Consider the following 6,762-nt stretch of genomic DNA (forward strand, 5'->3'; position numbering starts at 1 on the left):
TTTACCATGGTAATGAGGTTTTCTTTATCTCTATGCTCCATATCTAAGTGTGTTTTCTCATTCCTAGAATTTTGCTTCTAATATTTCTCACAATCATTGTCTCTATCCCCATCCTCCTTATCCCCACCACTATATTGGTTATTGCTCTCCTCTATATATAGATACTTTATCTCTCCACCCTAATTGGATGGCACATAGGTCTCATTGGTGGAGTTATTGTCATCATCATCTTTCTATGGCCTCTTCCCTTCAAATTTATTTGATACAGTCTTCTCTCTCATTGTCACACATGACCTTGGCCAAAGACATAAGAAGAGCCTCCAGGATACAAGAAATTTTGGATGGTTCACCCTTGCCATGATTGGAGCATTTTGTGCTTGTTGCATTGATCTAAGTTGGAATGGATGAGGTAAGACCATATGTTTTATCTTGCTACAAGCTAGTGCATTTTCCATCATGTTGTATATAGCCTCGTGCCTCTACAATCTTCTTATTCTTCTCCATCTGCAATAGAAGTGAGTACAATGAAGCATTCTCCTCATTCAACGTAAAATTTCTTTATGTGTCCTTTGTCATATCTTGTTCCTTATCTTTCAACTACTTTAATTCTTCTTTGAGCTTCTACACTTTATTTTTCTATTCTTGCAAGGCCTTTTTCAACACATTTATACAATCTTGTGATTGTATATAACAAAGATTGATGAGTATTATGTAACATTGATTGATAATATTGAAGTATATGAATACTGCTACCTAATCATTTACAATAACCTATTAGATCTTAGTCACTATTGTAGAAATTACATAGTACATCAGTGGTGGACAGAATCTAAGCAAGGAGTAGAGAACACACAACAAATATGAGAAGAATATAAATTGTTTTAATTTCAAATGAACTAATACAAAGATGGCTCTGTCCACCTGTACACATCCATTGTGAAGTTTAGATGCTGATCCAGGAGAAGAGCTTAAGGGTATTTGGAAGAACTCTAACTGAAAGTAGTCTAGCCAACCTCTCCGACCATATTATGAACATTCCCTAGTCAGCAAACAAGGAATATTCGAGGAAATATTCTCTTTACCATTGAGTTTCTACTAGTATAACTATTCTATCTAACCCAAAGTCTAGATCCACAAAAGTCACTTGATTGACATCCAATCACATAGACCTCATCTGACATACAAGTCAAGACCCAACTAATATCTATGCTCATACATGGCTTCTCCTTATAATGGGGGCCTTACAACTTAGAGCACCATGGATCATTGGTGGCACCTTATGAGGGTGGGGCATTGAGCATATCTAACACTCCCCTTCAATGTCCACTCATAAGTGAACTATATCCTTGTAATGCCAAGTCTTTGAAGATGAATTTGAGGAAGATCCTTCATAAGATCTTTGATGAACATATATGCTCCATTCTCCTCCATTGGATACTAGACTAGACCTACTATCCCATCCTTAATCAAGTCACATACATAGTGATACTAAATCTCAATGTGTTTGGTGCATGCATGAAAAATTAGGTTTTTGGCAATGACGATGCAACTTTGATTGTCACATGTTAGTACTGTCGAATCTTCATCCTGTACTCCCATATGCCATATGATCCATCTTAACCGTACTACTTCAAATGCAGTAAAGCAAGCTGCCTTATACTCTACTTCCGTAAAAGACAATGCCACATTTGGTTGCTTCTTACTAATCCAAGAGAATATTCTTGAACCAAAAGAAAAAATATATCCAAAAACTAATTTTCTAGAATCATTGTTTCCTGCCCAATCTGAGTTACAATTTTCCATAAGAGCACTTTCAAAACTATATGTGATACCATAGTCAAGAGTTCCCTTCAAGTATTTGAAGTTAGCATCTGAGGCACATATTCTAAAATTAAAGTCTAAGAAAAATTTATCTATCCACTATACCATGCTCTAGGGGCTTGCTTTAGCCCATACAATGCCTTCTTCAATGGGAGGCCTCAAACCTTGGTGGATGAGCCACGTACACCTCCTCCTTGAGGTCACCATTCAAGAATTCTAAGTTAATATCCATTTGGTAAATTGGCCACTTCTTATGAGCAGCCATTACAAGTACTATGCGAATAGTGATCATTCTAAAAGTTGGAGCAAATGATTCTTGAAAATCAAATTCTTCAACCTATGAAAATCCATGTGCAACTAACCTTCTAGAAGTTGGAGCAAATGATTCTTGAAAATCAAATCCTTCAACCTATGAAAATCCATGTGCAACTAACCTTCTAGAAGTTGGAGCAAATGATTCTTGAAAATCAAATCCTTCAACCTATGAAAATCCATGTGCAACTAACCTGGCTTTGTATTTTTCTAAGCTACCATCAACCTTGTACTTTACCTTCCAAACCCACCTAGTACCAATAATATTCATGATTTCTAGCCAACCCACTAGCTCCCAAGTATCATTCTTCATTATGTTGTCATACTCAGCTTGCATAGTTTCTCTCCATGTTGGATCAACAAGTTCTTCTTCTAAGTCTACTAGTTTCTTTACTTCTCTCGTAATCTCTGCCACCATAAAATCGTATTGACTATGTGAGCAGAAGCCATTCTTTGCTTCTCCATTCTCAAAGATCTCCTTGATCTATCTTCCCTTTTCCCAACTATAGTAGGCATAGGATTACTGCAATCATAGAGGTGCTTCACCCATCCTAGCAATGGCTTTTCCAGTGGCATGATTGCAAGATGGTGAAAATTTCCCTTATCATCCAAAGATGATGCTTCCTTCTCCTTAAGAGTAGGGACAACTCTTGGGATAGGTTCATAGTGGACTACTTCTTTGTTTGATGATAAAGTGGAAGAACTTATATTTTCCTCCTCCACTCTATGTGGTTGCTCCTTAGACACCACATTATGGCTCACTATGATCTTCTTTTCCTCTTGGTTATACAATTTGTAAGCCTTTTGTTGAGAGTTATTGCAATCACAACCATTTGTATGCCTCTTTGTATGGAGCATTTGGGCAAGGGAAATGCAAGCAACAAAGAAAAGGTGCATGAATCCCATAAGCACAATGAGGAAGAGTGCTACCATCATGGAACTATAAAGCAATGTACTTGACTATCATTTCAATGCAATGCTATTGTACCTTGTTCTTTCACTCGTCTCTTTATCATCTCAAGATTGTGGTTAGTCTCAGCTCTCATGCTTCTTGTCTAATCCATATCCATATCATCTCAAGATTGTGGTTAGTCTCAGCTCTCATGCTTCTTATCTAATCCATATCCATCACACTTCTTGTTCGTGAACTTCAACCTCCATATCCTAGCCATGCTCTAGATCCTCGTTTCACAACATGGTATCATAGCCATGGTGAGCATGGCCTAGCTCTGCAAATCCTTCCTTCAAATTTCCATAGCCTCAGTCCATAGCTCAAGTCAAGAAATTGACTTCATCTCTTCATTGTATCTCCACTTTATGCTTCATGTCTACCATAGCCAATAGCACCATGTCTTCTTGGAGCTCCTAGATCTCTTGGAATAAGCCATATTAGCTCACAATTTCTTCTATGGACCTCCTCTTTTGCTAAGGCACTCCCTCCTATCACCTTAAACCCAGACATTGATGACCATCTAGCTCAGTATTGCACAAATTTGTGGTCATTGCTTGATTTGTGCTGTCAAATGTTGTATGATTGATTATGCTCGAATAGTTCGCCATTTACCCTGCGAACATAGGGCAATCAAATCACACTACATAGGCTACCTTCCACTTGATTCTCAGCTTGAATGGTCCACTCTTCATGCTATAAGCAAGAAAAAACTAGATGGCCTGCTAAACCCTAGCAGAAGACTCCATAGCTATTTTTGCCACAAACTTCTTTCCCACTTTATTCTCTTATCCCATTTTCCTCAAGCCAAGTCATTGCCACTCTAATTCACTAATTCACTAAAGTTCCAGCTATGTTTGCACATCAAATCAGCAAAGAGGGGAAGATCTAGAAGAGTCAAGCTCAACTCAAGAAGATTCAAGCTCAAACAAGCATAGTGTCTATTGACACTCATCTAGTGGATCTTGGTACTTGTGTCCTTTGACACAATCAGCTCATTGCTAGTCTAAATATGAGAATTTTGGTGTTGATTTGCTATTGTTCTAGTCATTCAACATGTGCAAAGACTCACCATCCTACTGCTTCAAGGGAGTCGGGTTTCACACTTGGCAAACAAGGATAAAACCTATCCTAATGAAGAAGGGATTATGGGAAATCATTAATGGTCAGGAGAAGAAGCCTCGAGATGTTGCTCTTGCAATAGCTTGATATAAGAGCAATGAAAAATCTCAAGCCATCATAAATCTTGATTTGGATGATAGCTACATCCATCATGTGGATACTTGTGAAACCTCTCATGACACATGGGACCACCGGCTACAAACCTTGTTTGGAGCTCAATCCAAATCCTCTAAATATATGGGTAGTTAATTGAATTCTTCAAACTTGATATGAAGAGCACTACCTCTTTGGAAACTCCCTTAAATTACATGAAAATTATTTTAACTCAACTTATAGGAATTAAAATAAAGATGGATGAGGATGTATGCATTGGTGTTTTGTTGAAAAATCTTCCTCCTGAATATCGTAATGTTTCTACTACATTAATTAACATGCCAAACCATAAATTGGTTGACATTAAGGCCTCTTTGTTAGAAGAAGAAGAAAAGAAGAGCCAAGTACTTCAAAAGATGAACAATTGCTATATGTAAACAATAAGTACAAGGGAAAGAAAGACCACTTGGTTTGTGACTTCTGCAAAAGAACTAGACACACTAAGAAGTTTTGTCATGCCTGAAAAAGGTCTTAGAAGGCCTACCTTGCAACTATGAAGGACGAAGAAGACCATGGAAATGAAGAAGAAGAAGAAGAAGAAGAAGAAGAAGAAGAAGACCATCAAGAGAAGGACAAGCATCACCAGTCCTTCTATTCCCACTACTCTAATCGACTCTTTTAAGTCTTGTATGAACTTGCCTTAGTGCTCCTTTCATAAACTTTGTAAAACTCGTCATGTAACTTTTAACACTACAATCTTTGTACACTTTGTGAAGCCCTTATTATAGCCTCTGGATGTCCACAATGTTTTTGGTTCCCACACTTAGCATTATTTGCAACAGCCTTTGGTTGATCCTCATGTTTATGGTGTGCCCACACTGTGTAGGTGGTTATTCACTAAAGCCTCTACACATTTTGTGCCCTCTTGGTTGTGATTGAGGAGGGGTGTTGAGAGTTAGACAATCACACCCATTTGTATGCCTTTTTGTATGGCACATCTTGGGAAGGGAAATGCAAGCAACTCGGAAAAGGTGCCTAAATCCCATAGGCATAGTGAGGAAGAGTGCTGCCATCATGGAACTACAAAGATATATACTTGATTACCATTTCAATGCAATGCTATTATACCTTGTCCTACATTCCAAGCCTTTGATGCCCTGGTTGTATGCTAAATTAAGTTTCAGAATAACTTGTAACTAAGGAACACGCTGCATTTGGATTCCTTCATTTCCAAGCTCGTAGAATATCTTCATTTGGAGGAATCATAACATTCAATTTTGATGGGTCAAGGGTGGATTGTGGTTTTGGGTCAATTCCCAACACCATCTCTAGAAGCTCATAAGAATCAAGGATAGTTGTAATTTTAAACTTTTACAAAGTGTAGTTTGTATCATTTGACTTGCCTTTGTTCAAGGTTAGTGGAGAAATCCTTAGTGTTTGAATTGTGGGTATCACAATGGCACCATCTGATGCGCTAGCACCATTACTTGATGTAGCACAGATGACACTTCTCTTCACTCCTCAGAGCCCTCGAGGCTCTGATACTATATAGAAATTATATGGCACATTGGACAAAATTTGAGCAAGGAGTAGAGAACACACAACAAATATGAGAAAGAACAGAAATTGCTTTAATTTCAAACAAATTCATACAAAGATGGCTCTATCTTACCATTACACTTCCATTGTGAAGCTTAGATGGCTATCTAGACAAATAATAGGTGAAGAGCTTAAGGGTAGCTCTGGAAGAACTCTGGGTTGGGTGAAAGATATATTGACAATGGTTGTGGAGGAGTCTTCCATTTATAGCCCAGGAAGGTAGTCTAGTCGGCATGTCCAACCATATTATGAACCTTACCTATGTCGGCCAAGAAATATCCTAGGATACATTTTCTTTACTGTTGAGTTGCTACCAACATAACTAATCTATCTAACCCAACGGCTAGATCCACAAAGGTCACCTTTTTGCCATCGGGTCACATAGACCTCATATAGGGACAGTCATAAGAGTCTTTTTCAATGCTTTGTACGAAGCTTGGCATTCCTCCATCCAAAGCCTAGGTGATTAGCAACTTGTAGACTGGTTGGACAATGGTATCATAGTTCTACATAAAGCATCAATAATAATTGGCATGGCCAAGGAAATACTACACTCCCATTGTGTTGGTGGGTGAAGAGAGATTCATTCTTATGACCCTAGTCTGAATAAGATATTGAGATGGTTTTGTCAATATAATGAGATGAGACCTTGCTCTTGCATGTAGCTTGGATCTCATCTTATTTATTTCTTGACATTTTGATTTTCACTCATTGAATTTGCATCACATTTTTTAGAGGTTTAAATCATCAAAAAAGTTATTTCCACATCAAGTACTTCAAGAAGGATTTTTCTCAAGCAACAACAAAGTCTCTACATCAATAAGAAGGTTTTTTCACAAGTTCTGAGCTCATCCTTCACTTCCTCT

This window comes from Lygodium microphyllum, chromosome 23, assembly GCF_053477565.2.
Source record: "Lygodium microphyllum isolate KBCC chromosome 23, Lygodium_microphyllum_v1.1.10, whole genome shotgun sequence".
NCBI lineage: Eukaryota > Viridiplantae > Streptophyta > Polypodiopsida > Schizaeales > Lygodiaceae > Lygodium > Lygodium microphyllum.